Raw genomic sequence first — 24853 nt, 5'->3', positions numbered from 1 at the left:
ATACACAAATCAATAAGCATAATCGATCACATAAACAGAACCAATGACAAAAACCACATGATTATCTCAATAGATGCAGAAAAGGCCTTTGACAAAATTCAACAGCCCTTCATGCTAAAAACTCTCAATAAACTAGATACTGATGGAACGTATCTCAAAATAATAAGAGCTATTTATGACAATCCCACAGCCAGTATCATACTGAATGGGCAAAAACTGGAAGCATTCCCTTGGAAAACCAGCACAAGTATGCCCTCTCTCACCACTCCTATTCAACATAGTGTTGGAAGTTCTGGCCAAGGCGATCAGATGGAGAAAGAAATAAAGGGTATTCAGTTAGGAAAAGAGGAAGTCAGATTGTCCCTGTTTGCAGATGACATGATTGTATATTTAGAAAACCCCATCATTTCAGCCCCAAATCTCCTTAAGCTGATAAGCAACTTCAGCAAAGTCTCAGGATACAAAGTCAATGTGCAAAAATCACAAGTATTCCTATACACCAATAACAGACAAACCAAGAGCCAAATCATGAGTGAACTCCCATTCACAATTGCTACAAAAGAGTAAAATACCTAGGAATTCAACTAACAAGGGATGTGAAGGACCTCTTCAAGGAGAACTACAAACCACTGCTCAACAAAATAGAACAGGGTGCAAACAAATGGAAGAACATTCCATGCTCATGGACAGAAAAAATTGATATTGTGAAAATGGCCATACTGCCCAAAGTAATTTATAGATTCAATGCCATCCCCATCAAACTACCAATGACTTTCTTCCATTCCACAGAATTGGAAAAAACAACTTTAAAGTTGTTTAAAAAAAGTAAAACAGCCTGCATTGCCAAGACAATCCTAAGCAAACAGAACGAAGCTGGAGGCATCACACTGCCTGAATTTAAACTATGCTACAAGGCTACAGTAACCAAAACAGCATGGTACTGGCACCGAAACAGATATATAGACCAATGGAACAGAACAGAGACCTCAGAAATAATACCACACATGTACAACCATGTGATCTTTGACAAATGTGACAAAAACAAGCAGATTGAGGAAAGGATTCCCTATTTAATAAATGGTGCTGGGAAAATTGGCTAGCCCTATGTAGAAAGCTGAAACTGGATCCCGTCCTTACACCTTGTATAAAAATTAGTTCAAGATGGATTAAAGAGTTAAATGTTAGACCTAAAACCATAAAAACCCTAGAAGAAAACCTAGGCAATACCATTCAGGACATAGGCATGGGCAAGGACTTCATGACTAAAACACCAAAAGCAATGGCAACAAAAGCCAAAATAGACAAATGGGATCTAATTAAACTAAAGAGCTTCTGCGCAGCAAAAGAAACTACCATCAGAGTGAACAGGCAGCCTACAGAATGGGAGAAAATTTTTGCAATCTACTCATCTGACAAAGGGCTAATATCCAGATTGTGCAAAGAACTCAAACAGATTTACAAGAAAAAAAACCAACCCCATCAAAAAGTGGGCAAAGGATATGAACAGACATTTCTCAAAAGAAGACATTTATGCAGCCAACAGATACATGAAAAAATGTTCATCATCACTGGTCATCAGAGAAATGCAAATCAAAACCGCAGTGAGATACTGTCTCACACCAGTTAGAATGGTGATCATTAAAAAGTCAGGAAACAGCCAGGTGCAGTAGCTCATGCCTGTAATCCCAGCACTTTAGGGTGGATCATGAGGTCAGGAGATCAAGACCATCCTGACTAACATGGTGAAACCCTGTCTCTACTAAAAATACAAAAAATTAGCCGGGCGTGGTGGTGGGCCCCTGTAGTCGCAACTACTCGGGGGGCTGAGGCTGGAGAATGGCATGAACCCAGGAGGCGGAGCTTGCAGTGAGCTGAGATGGCACCACTGCACTCCAGCCTGGACAACAGAGCAAGACTCCATCTAAAAAAAAAAAAAAAAAGAGAACAACAGATGCTGGAGAGGGTGTAGAGAAATAGGAACACTTTTACATTGTTGGGAGTGTAAATTAGTTCTACCATTGTGGAAGACAGTGTGGCAATTCCTCAAGGATCTAGAACTAGAAATACCATTTGACCCAGCAATCCCATTACTGGATATATACCCAAAGGATTATAAATCAGGCTACTATAAAGACACATACGCACATATGTTTATTGCAGTGCTATTCACAATAGCAAAGACTTGGAACCAACCCAAATGTCCATCAATGATAGACTGGATTAAGAAAATGTGGCACATGTACAACACAGAATACTATGCAGCCCTCCCCCCCCCCCAAAAAAAAAGGATGAGTTCATGTCCTTTGCAGGGACATGGATGAAGCTGGAAACCATCAAACTATCACAAAGACAGGAAACTGAACACAGCATATTCTCACTCATAGGTGGGAAGCTAACAAAGAGAACACTTGGACACAGGATGGAGAACATCACACACTGGGGCCTGTCAGGGGGTTGGGGTGCTGGGGCAGGGATAGCATTAGGAGAAATACCTAATGTAAATGACGAGTTGATGGGTGCAGCAAACTAACATCGCACATGTATACCTATGCATCAAAGCTGCACATTGCGCACATGTACCCTAGAAGTTAAAGTATAATAAAAATAATAATAATAAAACCTAATTAGAAGTGTGCACCTGTAACAACAGCTGAGTCTTGGCCAATCCTAGCTGCCATACTTCAACCACTCATAACTGCTGAGTGTTTAAACTGTGTTCCAATAAGGCAAATGCCGAGCTGTAACCAATTCAGTTGTTTCTGTACCTCTCTTCTGATTTCTGTATGTCACTTCCCTTTTTTTGTCTATAAATTTGTTTTTACCATGAGGCATTCCTGCAGTCTCTCTGAATCTGCTGTGATGCTGGGGGCTGCTTGATTCACGAATTATTCTTTGCTCAATTAAACTCCTTTAAATTTAATTCAGCTGAAGTTTTTTTTTTTTTTAAACAGATGGTGTTAGAAGTGGGGTGTGAAGTAGAGCCTCTATAATTAACCCCAGGAGTGCTGAGTGAACAAGCAAGGTATCTGCTGCAGCTACTTGTGTCCTTTGATCTCTCAGCAGCTGGAGATCATGGTAAGTTCTCTCTCAGATTTCAGAGCTCCGTGGATTTGTGTTTTGAGCTCTCCAAGTTTCTTTGAGCAAATTTCTGTTCCAAACTGGATGTGGAAGTTGTGATAGATATTAGACAGGGTTCAGGATGGGATTTGATCCAGTAATTAACTGCTTTGGATCCAGTTACAGGCTGCTTACATCTGACTGGGTCAGAGATAAACTGGTAGTAAATGGTACTATTGCAGGGGCTGTAAAATTTGACTTTTGAAAATTCACAGGGATTTTTGTGTTCTACCCCTTTGTTTCCATTTTTCTTGCGTGGTTAGGTAGAAAAAAATCATTGGCTAAGTTCACTAAGGGAACCTGAAATCAAAGCCAATATTTGAGTTAAAAATGGAATCCTTAATTTTTGGAAAACTGAGTTCCTTCTGGCTTATACATTAGGCCCAAGGCAGCAAAGTCTTACAGAAATGGCAAAATGTTACTAAAGTTAACTTACAGTGGAACGTTCCGAATGAACAACAATGCATTGAAGTGCATTTAAAAAAAAAGAAAAGAAAAGAAAAGAAAAAAGATGGCTCCCAAATTAGTCTCATCTAGGGATGCCAATTGATATGCATAAGCTTCTAAAAAGATTTCAATATTTTTATTTAAAGCACACATATTTTGCTCTGGCCAGAATGGAAAGTGTTAATTTGGTTACCACATGCCACCCCTTGGGCAGCACCTTGCAAAATTAAGAGGATTTTACCTGTGGTTCTGTGATTTTCCTTTGTGATGCAGCCTGGCTCTCAGTGGTTGCTAGGGCCACTCAGGTAAGAGGAACCCACATGCTGGCATGCTGGCAAAACCTGACATGCTGGCAAAAGGGTAAGAATTGCTTACCAGTTAGACTTCTGGTCTCTCTGTCTCTGCAAACCTGTTGAAAGAATAATAAAGATTCCTGTTTATATCCTCTGTAAAATTTTGATTAATTGAAAAAAAGCGTTTGTGAGGCTAGTCTCAAGCTGTAGCCAATCTGGTGTGCTTTTTGTGTCTTTCTGTATGGTTCTGTCATAAGGAGGTATACCTTAAGCTAGAGCATGGGCTTAGGACCCCATAAGCCCGCTGTTCAAGCCAGCCTGGCAAACTGATCAGTTGCAAACTTTGCTACACGTCTCTGAAAACACACACCCCCACCCCACACACCCCAAAACTGGATAGGTCTCCGTTTTGTTTTACGTCCTTGGGAGCTTGACTCTGTTACCACGTAGCGGTACTTTTGGTCTCTGCCATTTTACAGTGGTGGCCCAGGTTCAGTTCTGGCTTAGGGAATGAGTGCTCTGGTTGATGTCTGTGTGACCTTTACCTTTTGCTGATTCCCCTCCATGAACAACTTCTAGTTTCCCTTCTTATATCTTCCTTTCTCTGAGCTATGTTTAAAGATTCTAGATTTTGTAAAAACTGCTTACCACTTCTTTGAAAATACCTCGTACACTCGTGGTTAAGTCATAACCTTAATTGAGGCTTTTTGGTTTCACTTGTGAGGTTACTTTTGGTAAAGTTTAAAAGCCAGAAATATTGTCCACTTGGTGTGGCTAAAGTCAGGTAATAAGAGATTTAAAAAGACCTTTATAAAGAGTGTTATTGTTAAAAGTCAGCTTAATTAATAGTGGATATTCAATCTCTAACAATTTGGGACTGGTTGAGAAAAGCAGAGGAGGCACCATAGATCCTGTTTTGAGAAAAACCCTCTGTTTTTGTCATGAAAACTTAGGAATTAAAAGTGGATATATCTTCCTCAAAATCTAAGACTCTGCTCTGTTTTGCATTGCATTATCTGATGTTTTTGACTTTTGGGAATATCACAAATTACTTTGTATTATAAGAGAGCTTTGGTGTGTAACAACTAAGTAGGAGATATACTTTTAAGGATAGCCAAATTGCAGAATGGGCAATGGCTTTGGGTTGCCATGCAATAAAATGCACAGTAAAAGCATTGCACTGTCTTGTCACATAGCATTTTCCTTTTTGGGATCCAGGATGTGATGTAAAAATGGAACCCTTAATTTCTGAGATTTGTTTTTGTCTTCCAGCTGTGCCTGCTTATTAGGCCATAAAAACTGCATGCTTTAAAGAGAAACTTAGAAACTGGCGAATGAAAAAATCTTACAACTACTGGATCTTCTTCTGTCTATCTGAGTAGTTATATATGTGTCGTGTGTAATTCTTATATAAAAGAGCTCTAATTAATTGAATTAAAGAAAAATAAGTGCTTGGATCAAATATTTTGTAAGAAAAATAAAAACTAGGCTGGGAATGGTGGCTCACACCTGTAATCCTAGCACTTTTGGAGGCCAAGGTGGGTGGATTGCCTGAGCTCAGGAGTTTGAGACCAGCCCGGGCAACACAGTGAAACCCCATCTCTACTAAAATACAAAAAACTAACCAGGCGGGGTGGCGTGCACCTGTAATCCCAGCTACTCAGGAGGCTGAGACAGGAGACTCACTTGAACCTGGGAGGCGGAGGTTGCAGTGAGCTGATATTGTGTCATTGCACTCCAGCCTGGGCAACAGAGCAAGACTATGTCTCAAAAAAAAAAAAAAAAAAAAAAAAAAAAAAAAAAAAAAAGAAAGAAAAATAAAAACTGTAATGCCTTTTAGTTATATAACTTTAGTAATCTTTTGGAAATAAAAATTTTAAAGATTATTGGCAAAAATAAAGACATTTGGTCTAAATTAGGCAGGTCAGATATTACGTTTACTAAGTGTTTTAAGATCATAAACTGCTTCTTTGACTTTTGAAAAATTTTCAATTTACCTACTTTGGAGATTCTAGATAAGGCTTTGAGACATGTGGAGAGCCATGGTCCTAGCTATGCTGGAAAAAGTCAGACCTTATCTGGTGTCCTAGGCTCCACACCTATTACATAATTAAAATCCTTTACTTACCAAGATTTTTCACCAAAATTAAAAATTACTAAGAGTTACCATTATAACAAATGAGACCACTGAAAAAATAGTTCTGTATGCAAGGTGTGTGAGGAGACTGAAATGTGTTTTTTTGGTAAAGATTATAAGAAGGCATGGGAATATAAATTTTTGCCTAGTTTAGAGGGTTAAAGGATTTTTTTAAATTAGATAAGGTAAAGCTAAAGGTTTAAACAAGTTGTAGAAAGTTTGTAAAGATCATTTGTGTAAAGAAACTGTGTAAACATATTGACTAAATTTAAAGGAATATTATTTGGTTTTTCTGTAAATTAAACATTAAAATAAAAGCACAATAGGGTTTTTTCAAAGCACTAATCTTCTCTTTAACAAACATTTATAAAGGGTTATAAAAGATTTATAAGATTGAATCAATTTGTTTATAAGGTTTTATTAAGAATTGGGGTTGACATTAGTGATACACTGATGCAAGGGTGAAATTTAGCTTTCTCTTGAACACGATTTTCATGTAATACTAAAGGATAATGAAAGATTATTGTTTGCCTTTTGAATAAACTACTGAAAAAAGAAGGGAAAGAAAAGACACAGATTGTTTGGAAAGCTAAGTCCTCCCTCTATCAATGAGTAAAGGTTTTTGCCTTTTTAAAAATGTTCAAGTCATCATTTTGGCTAAATGAATGACTTATGGTAACCTGGAATTCTATTTCATAGAATCAAGTGTTTTAAAGCTTTAACATATTTGATAGGCTTTCCAAAATCAAATTTCAGTTTCAAAGTTGTCTTTTCTGACCTCTAACTTTGAGATCCTACAGAGGGCCCCTGAAGCATCCAAAAGAGAGATGAATAGGGCTATTTGACATGTTAAGTTCCATGGCTGAAGCATTGTCAAAATAAAAGATAATGATTAACTTTCTTTAGGTTGTATTTTCGTGTATGTCATCAATATGTTCCAAAACTGTATGAGATTTGTAAAATTCTAAGATATCTGAGTATATGCTATCAGTCATAATTATGGTTATATGTTAAGTTACCATAAACCATAGAAATAACCAAATTTCCTTATCAATTGTGTTTTTGACTATTACAATTTAAAGTCATTTCCACAGTTAATTGCTTAATGCTGATGCAGTTTCTGTAAACTTCACAAGCACACAAAATCCTCGAATATGGTATCTTTTAGGAGATTCATGAAAGGCTGGAAAGGATTGTGAAAAGCACTCTTGAATACAGGTTTCTAATAACTTTAGAATCATATTATTTGAACTCGGTAATGAAAAGACTGACTGGGTTATAAAACTGCTAAACTAAGTAGAACAAAAATTAATTAAATACCAAGAAAATGCCTTGCCAGATTTTCATGCTAAATTAGCTGATACTAAAATTATTTAGATATACAATTTGAATGAACTCATGGTCTAAGTCAATTTATTTATGATAACCCATCAGTCATCAGTGCTATTCACCTAATTTGGAGAAGCAACCAGTATTCAAGAGGACGTAAGTCTAATGTTAATTAAGCATGGACTTATGGAGAACCAGGATGGCCACGTTGTTCTTCTCAAGTCCTTAAAGCTTTTGTTATTAAAGGTTCTGCATTCCTTGACTCATCATGGAAAAGATAAAATTAAAGGTCCAAATTAAATATATATTAGTGTGGTGACATCTAAAGTGCTAAAATAGTTTATGACCAATGTTGGTTTGTCAAACTCATACTCCTGGGAAGACAATCAAAGCTTCATGTACATTTGGCTACCTAATGGACCCTTTAAATATTTATAAAGGGATTTCATTCAATTGTCATTTTCAATGCATTTTTTTTCTGTTTATATAAAAGCTTTCCCATGTAAGAGGGCTGATATAATACAGTAAATTATTATGCTACAGTTCATAATCTCACAACTGAGAAGGGGGTCCCTTCATACTCTTGGAACTGTACACCCATTGGAACTCTTAAGGCAAAGCTAACCAGGGAAATTTCTGCCCAGAAGAAGATGGCATCCTTGATGTGAACAGCTTTTTCCAAGTTCACGGGTCAAGATTTTATTATTATGAAACTCTTATCTTTGGATATTTTTTCCTTGCTTATGCCTTTATGAACAACAGAAGTGAAAAGGGGATCTGTTATGTGCGCTTATTTACTTTTATTTATGAATGATTTTGCAGCCAGCCTTAATATATGGATAACTTTATCCTTTGATAAAGATGAAGGCTCAGTGTAGGTGAGAAACTTTAATGGTACATACATTGCCTCATAATCAGTCAGAAACAGAACACTGGTTCACTTCTCTTATCCCATATTATGGTTAAAGAGAATATTGCCAGGAGGCCTTCACTCTTCTAGAAGGGCATAGTTTTTTTCCCCCCATGGTTGGAGTGAAAGAGGCAATGATTAAAAATGTCTCCCTTATGATAGGAACTATAGTAGATTCTACTGTAAAGGCTGTAGTTACACAACAGACTTTAAATTCTCTTGTGAAAATTATACTAAATAATAGAATTGGCTAAATGGAGAAGTATCTGTGCAGCTGCTGGCACTTATGGCCTATGGAGAAGACACTGGGTATTACAGAGATTCAGTTGTAGGGGATTAATGAAAAGACTACTTAATTAAGCAACTAGACTCTTTAGCTCATTCTTTGATCTATTTGATTTTAGGTGGTTTGGTTTATGGGAACCCATGGTAAGGAGCATACTCCAAACTCTTGGTATTATCCTCCCAATAGTCATAATAGTAGTCTCCCTGGTGCACTGTATTCTCTTAAATGTTTTAAGTGTTTGCATTCAGCCATCTCTAGAATGCCAAATGGTCTCTCTTCAACTGGAATGACAAGAGCTGAAAGAAATGAGTGACTATGAGGACACTGTAGCCTGTGAATGACAACCTGAGACCAGAAACCCAAAATGATGGTAACTGAGAATGGCACTGAGTGACTAAATTTTGGTCACACTCTCACCTAAGTGAGAACCTGATGAAAAAGTTTTTTTTTTTTTTTTTTTGAGTTGGAGTCTCACTTTGTCGCCCAGGCTGTAGTGCAGTGGCATGATCTCTGCTCACTGTAACCTCTGCCTCCTGGGTTCAAGCAATTCTCCTGCCTCAGCCTCCCGAGTAGTTGGGACTCCAGGGATGTGCCACCACACCCAGCTAATTTTTGTATTTTTAGCAGAGATGGGGTTTCACCATGTTGACCAGGCTGCTCTTGAACCCCTGACCTCAGGTGATCCTCCTGCTTTGGCCTCCCAAATTGCTGGGATTACAGGGGTGAGCCATCATGCCCAGCCAAATTTTTTTTTAAACAAAATTATGGAAGTCCATTGTTTTGGATTGAGCTCATGCACTAGGCCCCGAGAGACCAAACCAAACAAAAATGGAGGTGCTTTTGCTAAATATGACATAATCAAACTGACACTTTAAGTAAACTTGTAGATCCTAGAACAGACCAGTTTTTTTTTTTCTCCTGTAAACAGGATGCTTCAGCATAACGAGGTACCCTCTACTCAGTCCTTGTTCCTACCTTTGCAAAATTCACTGTTCTACTATTTCCAAGTGGGTTTCAAAACCAAAAAGTACAGTTATGATGGTAATATGACATCAATAATTGAAGTTTTCATCAATCTCTCAAAATTAAGAAAATGACCAAAAGGGGAGAACTGTTAAAGCAAACTAAATGTGGCCTGAGAATATACTTCTACGTTTGAGTCCTTCTGGATGAACTGCAAACTAACTTGATAGGTAGACGAGATTGAAAACCTAACTCTGGAGTATGCAACTGTAACAATAGCTGAGTCTTGGCCAATCCCAGCAGCCGTACTTCAACCACTCATACACTGCTGAGTGTTTAAACTGTGTTAAAATAAGGCAAATGCCGAGCTGTAACCAGTCCAGTTGTTTCTGAATCTCACTTCTGATTTCTGTATGTCACTTTCCTCTTTTCTGTCTATAAATTTATTTTTACCATGAGGCATCTCTGTAGTCTCTCCGAATCTGCTGTGATTCTGGGGGCTACCTGATTCACAAATCGTTCTTTCCTCAGTTAAACTCCTTTAAATTTAATTCAGTTGAAGTTTTTCTTTTAACAAGGGAATGCTTTCATTTTTTCCCCATTAAGTATGATGTTGGCTGTGGGTTTGTCATACATGACCTGTGTTGTGTTGAGGTACATTCCTTCTATGCCTAGCTTGTTGAGAATTTTTATCATGAAGATGTGCTTAATTTAATCAAATCCTTTTTCTGTATTGAGATAATCATATGGTTTTTGTTTTTAATTCTGTTAATATATCATATTTATTGATTTGCGTATGTTGAACCATCCTTGCATTCCTGTGATGAATCCCACCTATTCATGGTATATTATCTTTTTGATGTGCTGTTGGATTTGGTTTGCTAGTATTCTGTTTAGGAATTTTACATATATATTCATCAGGGATATTGGTCTGTGGTTTTCTTTTTTTATTGTGTACTTATCTGATTTTGGCATCAGGGAGGTACTGACACTGTAGAATGAGTTAAGGAGAATTCCCTCCTCCCTGATTTTTTGGAATAGTTTCAAGAGGATTGGTATTAATTCTTTGCATGTTTGATAGAATTTGGCTGTGAAATCATCTGGTCCTGGGCTTTTTTTTTTTTTTTTTTTTTTTTTGGTTGAGAGGTTTTTATATTTCTGATTCAATCTCGCTATTCATTATTGGTCTGTTCAGGAGTTCTATTTCTTCCTGTTTCAATCTTGGTAGGTTGTGTGTTTCCAGGAGTTTATCCATTTCATGTAGATTTTCTAGTTTGTGAGCTTATAATAGGAGGAGGAGAAGATTCTTACTGATAATTTAGGTACTGAAGGTGAAAGAATGTTAGGAATAAAATAAAATTGAGGAATATAAATGGTACAATGTTAAAAGAAGTCAGAGGAAACTTATGGGGAGATAGATTTTAAGACTTGAACAGGATGAAAATCAGACTTGGTGCCTGGCTGCCAAGCTGTAGTATTTTCCAGAAGCAGCTATGTTTCTCTGATTGAAACATGTGGAAATGTACCAAGGTGCATTTCCCTGATTGAAACACATGAAAATATACCCAGGAACCTCCTTACTGCTGAGATTTCACTGACAAACCCAAACCTCAGGATTATTTCAATATACCACTAGGTGGCACTAATGGTACATTCTCCACATAAAGCTGCTATCAACTTGAAGGATCTCTTTCCTGTTGCTGAATTTACTCTGGGGTCACAGTAGGGGATCCTAGTTCTAATACCTCCTGGCTATACCATGAGTAAATGATTTAATACTAATATAACCCGTGTGTTCTTAGAGGAAATGACTTTTATTTTGAGTGTTCCTAGAGAATGTGACTTAAAAATTTATTGAGTACACTTCCCCTATATTTGTAAAATAATAACATAACTTTAAGTCAAGATTGGTCTGTGAGAAACTTACTTTTTTTTGTATGTGCTTTCAGATGGATGAGTATTGTAGATGTTTTTTTTGTTTTGTTTTGTTTTGTTTTGTTTTTGCCTGCAGTATCTCCACAGGAGAAGAAGAGAATCTCTTAGGTTAATCCCTCAGGGCAGATTTCTTGGTATTTAGTTGATTTTTAATTATACTATGGTACAAGGACTTGACTGAACACCTTTTAAGGTATTATGGCTGGTATTGTCTTTGAAACAATTTGCCTATATTTTATCTCACTGCCTACTCAAGCAAGCAGTCAATTTTGGGCTCATTGCTTCAGAGGAGGGATATAGCAGGACAGGAAATAGATACATGTTGTGAATGTCTCTGAGTATTGTGTTTCAAAATTCTAAATCTTAATATGAAGAGGATTTATGGGACTAGAACAAGTGCTGATCAGAAGCTGGGAAGACATCAAGGTTATATACCATGTCCCATACTAGAAAGAACTTCCTTCAGGGTGGGAAGTAAAAAGGGATAGAGGCCTATGGGACCAGGGAAAAGAGGGACCTGGGGCAAGAAGGACCTAGGGCTTGCTTCCAGTGCCATTAGGGTGGCTGCAAAATCCTACAGAGGAAATGGGAATCCTCTGGCATTCTATAACATTTCTCTCCCAAAGTTGTTTATGGAAATGGCAGAGAGCCATAAAAACTGAAGAGGCTTGGCCATCAGAGATAATGGATGTCACAGTAACAACCCACCTGTGTGGACTGGGCTATTCCTTATTAATCACTACCCCCACAAACTCCAGTGCCTTGGCACTTCATATAAATTTGGGAAATGGTAAGACTAACATCAAGTATTTTCTATTACTCCATGTCCTGGGGGCTTGGGATAAAAGTTGTTGTAGAAAAGAAATGTATTTTTCTTGTGTATCTGAATAGGTGGACTGGGTTTTATTCTTCCTCTGCTGAGAGGTCTTTTTTCTGTTTAGTTTAGTATCCTGGAATTCTGATTTTTCCCAGCATGGCTGAGACACCACCATCTCCTTTGAATGCTTTTGCTCAGTGGGGTTGAAAATGATCTTTTCTTTGGAACTTTTGAAACATGAAAATTGCCTTATTGGATACTTCTCCATCCTAACTTGAATTGTGGTTACTCAAGAACATGGCATCACAGCAAGGATCATAGTATATGCATGGTTGAAATTTCCATGACATTTAATATAATATGTAATGAATTGATATTTGCTAATGTCAGGGAGTAAGTACAGTAGTATAGTCATATTAATAGTAGTTTGAAGTGAAGCAGAGGATTCACATGGAGCTATATTGGGCTAAAATCTCATGCATTTAAAAATTCTTCAATGGATTGTTAGGTTCTGGGAGATTTTCTTTTTCTTTCCTCTCTTTGATGTTCTAACTACAAATATAAATGCCACTGCAATTAAGGTCAGGAATATTTACCATGACATCATACTCTGTTATCACTGAGAAATTAAGGTTGCATAGAATCTACATAATATCTGAAAGACATAATTTTCTTTTCTTTAAAAAATATGTTGATCAATTTTATAAAATGATGAAGGATTGTTGAAAAAAATTGTAATATAGAAAAGTATGGCAAGAAATGTAAAAATCACCTGATATCATTTCAAAAGAAGGCAATTACTATTAATATTTATGGGGGGAGGGCGTGCCCAAGATGACCAAATAGGAACAACTCCAGCCTCTAGCTCCCAGCATGAGCGACACAGAAGACAGGTGATTTCTGCATTTTTCAACTGAGGTACCAGGTTCATCTCACTGGGGCGTGTCATGTTGGACAGTTGGCACTGGTCCGTGGGTGCAGCCCGACTAGCGAGAGCTGAAGCAGGGCGAGGCATCACCTCACCTGGGAAGCGCAAGGGGGAAGGGAATTCCTTTTCCTAGCCAAAGGAAATTGAGACACACAACACCTGGAAAATCGGGCAACTCCCACCCTAATACTGCACTTTACCAAGGGTCTTAGCAAACGGCACACCAAGAGATTATATCCCACACCTGGCCCAGAGGGTCCCACGCCTATGGAGCCTCCCTCATTGCTAGCACAGCAGTCTGAGATCTAACTGCAAGGCAGCAGTGAGGCTGGGGGAGGGGCGCCCGCCATTGCTGAGGCTTAAGTTGGTAAACAAAGCCACTGGGAAGCTCGAATTGGGTGGAGCCCACCACAGCTCAAGGAGGCCAGCCTGCCTCTGTAGACTCCTCCTCTAGGGACAGGACATAGCTAAACAGAAAGCAGCAGAAACAGAAAGCAGCAGAAACCTCAGCAGAGGTAAATGCCTCTGTCTGACAGCTTTGAAGAGAGCAGTGGATCTCCCAGCACGGAGGTTGAGATCTGAGAACGGACAGACTGCCTGCTCAAGTGGGTCCCTGACCCCTGAGTAGCCTAACTGGGAGACATCCCCCACTAGGTGCAGACTGACACCTCACACCTCACACGGCAGGGTACACCCCTGAGACGAAGCTTCCAGAGCGAGAATTAGACAGCAACACTCACTGTTCAGAAATATTCTATCTTCTGCAGCCTCCGCTGCTGATACCCAGGCAAACAGGGTCTGGAGTGGACCTCAAGCAAACTCCAACAGACCTACAGCTGAGGGTCCTGACTGTTAGAAGGAGAACTAACAAACAGAAAGGATACCCACACAAAAACCCCATCAGTATGTCACCATCATCAAAGACCAAAGGCAGATAAAACCACAAAGATGGGGAAAAAGCAGTGCAGAAAAGCTGGAAATTCAAAAAATCAGAGTGCATCTCCCCGTCCAAAGGAACGCAGCTCATCACCAGCAACAGAACAAAGCTGGACAAAGAATGACTTTGACAAGTCGAGAGAAGAAGACTTCAGTCAGTCAGACTTCTCAGAACTAAAGGAGGAACTACGTAACCAGTCCAAAGAAACTAAAAACCTTGAAAAAAAGATTTGATGAATGGCTAACTAGAATAACCAATGTAGAGAAGTCCTTAAAAGAACTGATAGAGATGAGAACCATAACACGAGAACTACGTGACAAATGCACAAGCTTCAGGAACTGACTCGATCAACAGGAAGAAAGAGTATCAGCAATTGAAGATCAAATGAATGAAATGAAGCGAGAAGAGAAGTGTAGAGAAAAAAGGGTAAAAAGAAATGAACAAAGCCTCCGAGAAATATGGAATTATGTGAAAAGACCAAATCTACGTCAGATTGGAGTGCCTGAAAGTGATGGCGAAAATGGAACCAAGTTGGAAAACACTCTGCAGGATATCATCCAGGAGAACTTTCCCAACCTAGTAAGGCAGGCCAACATTCAAATTCAGGAAATACAGAGAACGCCACAAAGATACTCCTCGAGAAGAGCAACTCCAAGACACATAATTGTCAGATTCACCAAAGTTGAAATGAAGGAAAAAATGTTAAGGGCAGCCAGAGAGAAAGGTTGGGTTAGCCACAAAGGGAAGCCCATTAGACTAACAGCAGATGTCTCAGCAAAAAGTCTCCAAGCCAGAAGAGAGTGGGAGCCAATATTCAACATTCTTAAAGAAAAGAATTTTTAACCCAGAATTTCATATCCAGTCAAACTGAGTTTCATAAGTGAAGGAGAAATAAAATCCTTTACAGACAAGCAAATGCTGAGAGATTTTGTCACCACCAGGCCTGCCCTACAAGAGATCCTGAAGGAAGCACTAAACATGGAAAAGAACAACAGATACCAGCCATTGCAAAAACATGTCAAAATGTAAAGTCCATCGATGCTAGTAAGAAACTGCATCAACTAGTGAGCAAAATAACCAGCTAATATCATAATGACAGGACCAAGTTCAAGCATAACAATATTAACCTTAAATGTAAATGGACTAAATGGTCCAATTAAAAGACACAGACTGGCAAATCGATAAAGAGTCAAGACCCATCAGTTTGCTGTATTCAGGAGACCCATCTCATATGCAGGGACACACATAGGCTCAAAATAAAGGGATGGAGGAAGATCTACCAAGCAAATGGAAAACAAAGAAAAAGCAGGGGTTGCAATCCTAGTCTCTGATAAAACAGACTTTAAACCATCAAATATCAAAAGAGACAAGGCCATTACGTAATGGTAAAGTGATCAATTCATCAGGAAGAGCTAACTATCCTAAATATATATGCACCTAATACAGGAGAACCCAGATTCATAAAGTAAGTCCTTAGAGACTTACAAAGAGACTTAGACTCCCATAAAATAATCATGGGAGACTTTAACACCCCACTGTCAACATTAGACAGATCAACGAGACAGAAAGTTAACAAGGATATCCAAGAATTGAACTCAACTCTGCACCAAGTGGACCTAATAGACATCTACAGAACTCTCCCACCCCAAATCAACAGAATATACATTCTTCTCAGCACCGCATCACACTTATTACAAAATTGCCCACATAGTTGGAAGTAAAGCACTCCTCAGCAAATGTAAAAGAACAGAAATTATAACAAACTGTCTCTCAGACCACAGTGCAATCAAAATAGAACTCAGGACTAAGAAACTCAATCAAAACCGCTCAACTACATGGAAACTGAACAACCTGCTCCTGAATGACTACTGGGTACATAACGAAATGAAGGCAGAAATAAAGATGTTCTTTGAAACCAATGAGAACAAAGATACAACATACCAGAATCTCTGGGACACATTTAAAGCAGTGTGTAGCGGGAAATTCATAGCAGTAAATGCCCACAAGAGAAAGCAGGAAAGATCTAAAATGGACACCCTAACATCACAATGAAAAGAACTAGAGAAGCAAGAGCAAACACATTCAAAAGCTAGCAGAAGGCAAGAAATAACTAAGATCAGAGCAGAACTGAAGGAGACAGAGACACAAAAAACCCTCCAAAAAAATCAGTGAATCCAGGAGCTGGTTTTTTGAAAAGATCAACAAAATTGATAGACTGCTAGCAGGACTAATAAAGAAGAAAAGAGAGAAGAATCAAGTAGACGCAATAGAAAATGATAAAGAGGATGTCACCACTGATCCCACGGAGATACAAACTACCATGAGAGAATAACTATAAACACCTCTATGCAAATAAACTAGAAAATCTAGAAGAAATGGATAAATTCCTGGACACATACACCCTCCCAAGACTAAACCAGGAAGAAGTGGAATTTCTGAATAGACCAGTAACAGGCTCTGAAATTGAGGCAATAATTAAGAGCCTACCAACCAAAAAATGTCCAGGACCAGACAGATTCACAGTCGAATTCTACCAGAGATACACAGAGAAGCTGGTACCATTCCTTCTGAAACTATTCTGATCAATAGAAAAAGAGGGAATCCTCCCTAACTCATTTCATGAGGCCAGCATCATCCTGATACCAAAGCCTGGCAGAGACACAACAAAAAAAGAGAATTTTACACCAATATCCCTGATGAACATCGATGCAAAAAATCTCCATAAAATGCTGGCAAACTGAATCCAGCAGCACATCAAAAAGCTTATCCACCATGATCAAGTGGGCTTCATCCCTGGGATGCAAGGCTGGTTCAACATATGCAAATCAATAAATGTAATCCAGCATATAAACAGAACCAAAGACAAAAACCACATGATTATCTCAATAGATGCAGAAAAGGCCTTTGACAAAATTCAACAGCCCTTCATGCTGAAAACTCTCAATAAATTAGGTATTGATGGATCATATCTCAAAATAATAAGAGCTATTTATGACAAACCCACAACGAATATCATAGTGAATGGGCAAAAACTGGAAGCATTCCCTTTGAAAACGGGCACAAGACAGGGATGCCCTCTCTCACCACTCCTATTCAACATAGTGTTGGAAGTTCTGGCTAGGGCAATCAGGCAAGAGAAAGAAATAAAGGGTATTCAATTAGGAAAAGAGGAAGTCAAATTGTCCCTGTTTGCAGATGACATGATTATATATTTAGAAAACCCCATTGTCTCAACCCAAAATCTCCTTAAGCTGATAAGCAACTTCAGCAACGTCTCCGGATACAAAATCAATGTGCAAAAATCACAAGCATTCTTATACACCAGTAACAGACAGAGAGCTAAATCATGAATGAACTCCCATTCACAATCGCTTCAAAGAGAATAAAATACCTAGGAATCCAACTTACAAGGGATGTAAAGGACCTCTTCAAGGAGAACTACAAACCACTGCTCAGTGAAATAAAAGAGGACACAAACAAATGGAAGAACATACCATGCTCATGGATAGGAAGAATCAATATTGTGAAAATGGCCATACTGCCCAAGATAATTTATAGATTCAATGCCATCCCCATTAAGCTACCAATGACTTTCTTCACAGGATTGGAAAAAACTCCTTTAAAGTTCATATGGAACCAAAAAAGACCCTACATTGCCAAGTCGATCCTAAGCCAAAAGAGCAAAGCTGGATAATAACAATAAAACAGATTTTTCTGGGTAGAGGATACAAAATTTGCAGCCTTTTTTTGGGAAAAGATCAGAGCCCCTTTCAGTATCTAATGAATGCTACAAACCTAATCAGGTTTAGTAGCAGAGTTTATTGAAGGAAGGTAAAGTACATTTCTTTTTATTTTAAATTTCCAACTTTTATTTTAAGTTCAAGGTTACATATGTAGGTTTGTTACATAGGTAAATGTGTACCATGGTGATTTGCTGCACCGATCATCTCATCACCTAGGTATTAAGCCCAGTGTCCATTGGCTATTTTTCCTGGTGCTGTCCCCCCTTCTACTCCCCACCCTCTGACAGGCCCCAGTGTGTGTTGTTTTCTCCCACATGTCCATGTGTTCTCATCATTTGGCTCCCACTAATAAGTAATAACACATGTATTTGGTTTTCTGTTCTTACATTAGTTTGTTGAGGATAATGGTCTGCAGCTCCATCCATGTCCCTGCAAATGACATGTTCTCATTTATGTACCGCATTTTTTTAAATCCAGTTTATCATTGATGGCCATTTAAGTTGATTCCATGTCTTTGCTATTGTGAACAGTGCTGCAATGAACATACATGTACATGAATCTTCATAATAGAATGGTTTATATTCTTTTTTTTTTTTTTTTGAGATGGAGTTTCACTCTTGTCGCCCAGGCTAGGGTGCAATGGCACGATCTCAGCTCACTGCAACCTCTGTCTTCTGGGTTCAAGTGATTCTACTGTCTCAGCCTCCCAAGTAGCTGGGATTACATATACCAACCACTATACCTGGCTAAGTTTTTTTTTTTTTTTTTTTTTTTTTTTTTTGAGATGGAGTCTGGCTCTGTCCCCCAGGCTGGAGTGCAGTGGCGCCATCTCGGCTCACTGCAAGCTCCATCTCCCGGGTTCACGCATTCTCCTGCCTCAGCCTCCTGAGTAGGTGGGACTACAGGTGCCCGCTACTGTGCCTGGCTAATTTTTTGTATTTTTAGTAGAGACGGGGTTTCACCATGGTCTCGATCTCCTAACCTTGTGATCTGCCTGCCTCGGCCTCCCAAAGTGCTGGGATTACAGGCATGAGCCACCACGCCCGGCCGTTTTTGTATTTTTAATAGAGAGGGTTTCACCATGTTGGCCAGGCTGGTCTTGAACTCCTGACCTCAGGTGATCTGCCTGCCTTGGCCTCCCAAAGTGCTGGGATTACAGGCATGAACCACTGTGCCCTGCCAGAATGGTTTATATTGTTTTACATATATGTCCAGTAATGAGATTGCTGGGTTGAATAGTATTTTTGCCTCTAGATCTTTGAGGAATTGCCACAGTGTCTTCCACAATGGTTGAACTAATTTACACTCACAATGACAGTGTATAACAATTTCTTTTTCTCCACAACCTCACCAGCATCTGGTTTTCGATTTTCTAATAGTAGCCATTCTAACTGGTGTGAAATGGTATCTCATTGTGGGTTTTGATTTGCGTTTATCTAATGATCAGTGATGGTGAGCTTTTTTTCATATGATTCTTGGCCACATGTATGTCTTCTTTTAAAACATGCCTGTTCATGTCCTTTGCCTACTTTTAATTGGGTTTATATGTTTTTATATAAATTAGTTTAAGTTCTTTATAGATGCTGGACATTAGACCTTTGCCAGATGCATTCTTTTGCAGAAATTTTCTCCCACTCTGTAGGCTGTTTACTCTGTTGATAGTTTCTTTTGCTGTGCAGATGCTCTTTAGTTTAATTAGATCCCGTTCATCAATTTTTGCTTTTGTTGCAATTGCTTTGGTGTCTTGGTCATAAAATCTTTGTCCATGCCTATATCCTGAATGGTATTGCCTCGGTTTTCTTCTAGGGTTTTTATAGTTTGATGTTTTACATTTAAGTCTTTAATCCATATTGAGTTAATTTTTATATAAGGTGTAAGAAAGGGTCCAACTTCAGTTTTCTGCATATAGCTAGCCAGTTTTCCCAGCACCATTTACTAAATAGGGAATCCTTTTCCCATTGCTTTTGTCTGGTTTGTTGAAGATTAAATTGTTGTTGGTGTGTGGTCTTATTTCTGAGTTCTCTATTTTGTTCCATTGGTCTATATGTCTGTTGTTGTACTGGTACCATGATGTTTTAACCAAAACCACTGTAACCACTGTAGCATTGTGGTATAGTTTGAAGTTGGGTAGCCTGATTGCTTAGAATTATCTTGTCTATTTGGGCTCTTTCTTGTTTCCGTATGAATCCTAAAGTAGTTTTTTCTAATTCTCTGAAGAATGTCAATGGTAGTTTAATGGGCATAGCATTGAATCTATAAATTACTTTGGGCAGTATTGCCATTTTAATGATATTGATTCTTCCTATTCATGAGCATGGAATGTTTTTCCATCTGTTTGTGTCCTCTCTGATTTCTTTGAGCAGTGGTTTGTAGTTATCCTTGAAGAGGTCCTTCACTTTCCTTGTTAGCTGTATTCCTAAATATTTTATTCTTTTTGTAGCAATTGTGAATGGGAGTTCATTCATGATTTGGCTTTCTTCTTGCCTGTTGTTGGTGTATAGGAATGCTAGTGATTTTTGCCTATTGACTTTTGTACCCTGAGACTTTGCTTAAGTTGCTTATCAGCTTAAGAAGCTTTGGGTCTGAGACTATGGGGTTTTCTAGATATAGGATCATGTTATCTGCAAACAAAGATAATTTGACTTCCTCTCTTCCTATTTGAATACCCTTTATTTGTTTCTCTTGCCTGTTTGTCCTGGCCAGAACTTCCAATACTATGTTAAATAGGAGTGGTAAGAGAGGGCATTCTTGTCTTGTGCCTGTTTTCAAGGGGAATGCTTCCAACTTTTGCCCATTCAGTATGACATTGGCTGTGGGTTTGGCATATATGGCTCTTATTATTTTTAGGCATTTTACTTCAATATCTAGTTTACTGGGAGTTTTTAAAATGAAGGGATGTTGAATTTTATCGAAGGCCTTTGTATCTATTGAGGTAATCATATGGTTTTTGTCTTTAGTTCTGTTTATGTAATGAATCACATTTATTAGTTTGTGTATGTTGAACTAACCTTGCATCCTGGGGATGAAACCAACTTGGTCATGTGGATAATCTTTCAGATGTGCTACTGGATTCAATTTGCCAGTATTTTATTGATATTTTTTGCATCGATGTTCGTCAGGGTTATTGGCCTGAAGTTTTCTTTCTTTTTTGTGTCTCTGCTAGGTTTTGGTAGCAGGCTGATGCTGGTCTCATATAATGAGTTATGGAAGAGTTCCTGTTTTTCAATTTTTTTGGAACAGTTTCAGTAGAAATAGTATTAGCTCTTCTTTGTACCTCTGGTAGAATTCAGCTGTACCTTTGTGTGATTCTGGGCTTTTTTTTGGTTGGTAGGCTATTGATTACAGCCTCAATTTCAGAATTAATTATTGGTCTATTCAGGGATTTAATTTATTCCTAGTTCAATTTTGGGAGGGTGTATCAGAATTTTCTAATTTATATACATAGATGTGTTTGTAATATTCTCTGATGGTTGTTCTTATTTCTGTGGGATCAGAGCTGATACCATTGATTTGTTTTATGCGACCACCGGAGCAGGCACCAGGGATGAGGCAAGTAGGCAAGGTGAAAAAAAACTTTATTAGCTAGCCAATGTGAAGGAGGAAAGGGCGAGGTTCACCGGTCTCCTGCAGTGGAGGCCGAGGAAGTCGCTCCAGCGTTCTCCGGCGAGGTTCCTAGGTCTGCATATGAGGAGGGGCCAAGGAAGTTCACACCCATGTCTTCCAGGAGGGGCCTTTTATGGATGGGGCTTGAGGTGGGCAGGACAGGGGTGGGGGGTAAGGGCGTCTTCATAGGCGTGGCTGGGTAAGTTTCGGTTTCTTTGTTTTGATGTCACAATGCGCAGGCGCAGACAATCGGTGTTTTTCCCAGGTGTGGGAGTTTTTCCCAGGCACGGGAAAGTTGCTGATGAAGAACCCGGAACTGCGCCATCTTGTTTATCTTCTTTACCTTCTTCCATCTTGTCCTTTCTCCCTCACCCGAACAATCATCCTTATCATTTTGATTGCATTTATTTGAATCTTCTCTCTTCTTTATTAGTCTAACTAGCAGTCTATTTTATTATTATTATTTTTAAAAACCAGCTCGTGGATTTGTTGATTTTTTAAAGGGTTTTTCATGTCTCTATCTCTTTCAGTTCAGCTCTGATGTTGATTATTTCTTGTCTTCTGCTAGCTTTGGGCTTTGTTTGCTCTTAGTTTTCTAGTTCTTTTCATTTTTATGTTAGGTTGTTAACTTGAGATCTTTCTAGCTTCTTGATGTTGGCATTTTAGTGCTATGCATTTCCCTCTTAACACTGCTTTAGCTGCATCCCAGAGATTCTGGTATGTTGTATCTTTGTTCTCATCAGTTTCAAAAAAACTTCTTGATTTCTGCTTTGATTTCATTATTTAACCCCAAAGTGACTCAGGAGCAGGTTGTTCAATTTCTGTGTAGTTGTATGGTTTTGAGTAAATTTCTTAATCTTGAGTTCTAATTTGATTGTGCTGTGGTCTGAGAGTGTTATGATTTCAGTTATTTTGCATTTGTTGAGGAGTGTTTTACTTATGATTATGTGATTGATTTTAGAGTAAGTGCTATGTGGCAGTGCAAGGAATGTATATTCTGTTATTTTTGGGTGGAGAGTTCTGTAGATGTTGATTAGGTCCACTTGATTCAGAGCTGAGTTCAGGTCCTGAATATCTTTGTTAATTTTCTCTCTTGATGATCTGTCTAATATTGTCAGTGGGGTGTTAAAGTCTCCCACTATTATTGTGTGGGAGTTGAAGTCTCTTAGACAGTCTCAAAGAACTTGCTTTATGAATCTGGGTGCTCCTCTACTGGGTGCATATATATTTTGGAGAGTTAGCTCTTCTTGTTGAATTGAACCCTTTACCATTATGTAATGCTGTTCTTTTTCTTTTTTGATCTTTGTTGGTTTAAAGTCTATTTTGTCAGAAACCAGGATTGAAACCCCTGCTTTTTTTCTGTTTTCCATTTGCTTGGTAGGTGTCCCCTCATCCCTTTATTTTGAGCCTATGTGTGTCTTTGCATGTGAGATGGGTCTCTTGAAGACGGCATACCAATGGTTCTTGGTTCTTTCTCTAGATTGCCATTCTATGTCTTTTAACTGTGGCATTTAGCTGATTTACATTTAAAGTTAGTGTTGTTTTATGTGGATTTCAAGAGAGGAGTGGGCTGGCCTGACTGAAAAGCAGCAGTAGCAGCAGCAGCAGCAAGGTTTAAAGAGGCAGTACACTCTGAAAGATGAGGCAGATTGGGCTGCATGAGAGAGTGAACCAGCAGCAGTTAGTGCTGGGGGACTCTATGAGAATCTTACATGATTATTTATGAAGGGGCATGAGGGGTGTCACTTGTAATCATGTTTTAGGTGGTTTCCTTGGACCTGCATGTTTTGTGGTTGTACATGCTAGTACACATGTTGTATGTCTCATTTGTATTTAAAATCTCCACCCAGGGTGTTTTTTACTATGATTATGAGTAAAAGGCTATTTACTCTAGGGTGAGTTACTGGTGGAGTGAGTATACTCATCAGCAGGGAAAGTCTCTACCATGGTTATCTCTGACTAGGGCCTGATAATTTCCTTCAGATCCAGAGGAGCCCAAACACAAGGTCACAAGTAGTTAGTGTAGCCATTGTCTTTCTCGTTGACTGTCAGTTGAGCAGCACTGACTATCAGTGGGAGGTGTCTTCAAGACTCTTCCTCAGGGGCTCTCTTGTCTGTTTGTTTCTGGCTGTGTGCCTTCTCTAACAATGTTACAACATCAAATTCAAAATGCAAGATAGACCAATAGATTTTAGTATAACAGAGAAGTTTATTGTTATGGTTTCAGATTCCGTATTGTAATTAATATTTGTTGAATCTTGGTGTACAATTATCTGGAAAGGCTTTTAGAATACTCTGCCCTTTTCCAACTATATGGATTTTATTCATGTAGGCTGGATTTATAGGCTAGATTTTATTCATATGCTTTAACATTAAACAACATTTTATAACTGATTGAATGCAGAAGCAAGTATGAGAATCCAGCTGTTTTTTATGAAGCCACATGCTAAAGACATTTTTGAAAATGTGAAACAAAATGCCACTGCTTTCACTCAATATATTTGTTTTGGAAAATAAAGTTATTTCTCATAAAAATATGTTATTACTTTGCTGTAAGTAAATTATTATTTAAAATGACTCAATGAACATGTGATTTCAAAACATCATTGTGTTCATTTCTAAATTACATATTAATACCTATAATCTACATAAATAAAAGATCTTTAAAGTTCTCAATAATTATTAAGAGTACAAAAGGGTCCTGAAACCACACAGTTTGGGACAACTGAGATTGAGAAAGATGAAACTTAACTGGGTTATCTGGAAAGGCTTGTCTGTGGAGGTGACATTTGAGTTGAGAATTGAATGATGAGAAAGAAGCAAGGTAAAGATTTAGGAGAAGAGCATTCCAGGCAATGAGTGGAGGTGGGGAGCAGGCAGTGAAAAAACTCTGAGTGAAAGAGTTTTGAGTGTTCCCAGGAATAAAGAAGCCAGTAGGACATCTGGTGAGAGTGTTGGGCCAGGATCAGGTCATCAGGGTCTTATGAATTGCAATAAGACTGAATATGTAATGGGATTCTATTTGAGAGGTGTAGGTAGGGTAGCTATAAGATCTGACTTTCATCTTTAAAAGATCACTTTTTTAAAACCACATAAAAACTAGACTGTAGGTTTGGAGAGTAGAAGACGTATTTAAGTGTTAGAAAGCAGTTGCAGGCTGGGTGCTGTGGCTCACACTTGTAATCCCAGTACTTTGGGTGGGTGAAGCAGGTGTATTGCTTGAGTCCACTAGTTCTAGACATGACTGGGCAACATGGAAAAACTTCATCTCTACAAAAAATACAAAAACTAGCCAGTCCAAGGAGACTGCCTGAAACATGATTAAAAGTGACTATGGTGACCCACATCTGTAGTCCCAGCTACTTGGAGGCTAAGCAAAGATCATACCACCTCACTCCAGCTTGGGTG

At 38.6% G+C, this 24853-nt stretch overlaps 1 protein-coding gene across 2 annotated transcripts in view; it reads left to right on the top strand.

The window, feature by feature from the left end:
- Window positions 1–24853, top strand: part of LOC105481888 (zinc finger matrin-type protein 1-like) — a 414279-nt gene that overhangs the window by 153889 nt on the left and 235537 nt on the right. For both annotated transcript variants that reach the window (XR_011625911.1, XM_071100232.1), the window contains one exon: window positions 2952–3075. The gene's annotated coding sequence lies outside the window, so the exon portion shown is untranslated. The remainder of the gene's footprint in view (window positions 1–2951; window positions 3076–24853) is intronic.

Source organism: Macaca nemestrina, chromosome 7 (assembly GCF_043159975.1).
Source record: "Macaca nemestrina isolate mMacNem1 chromosome 7, mMacNem.hap1, whole genome shotgun sequence".
NCBI lineage: Eukaryota > Metazoa > Chordata > Mammalia > Primates > Cercopithecidae > Macaca > Macaca nemestrina.
The sequence above is the reverse complement of the archived record's forward strand: the minus strand, read 5'-3'. Positions and strand labels throughout refer to the sequence as shown.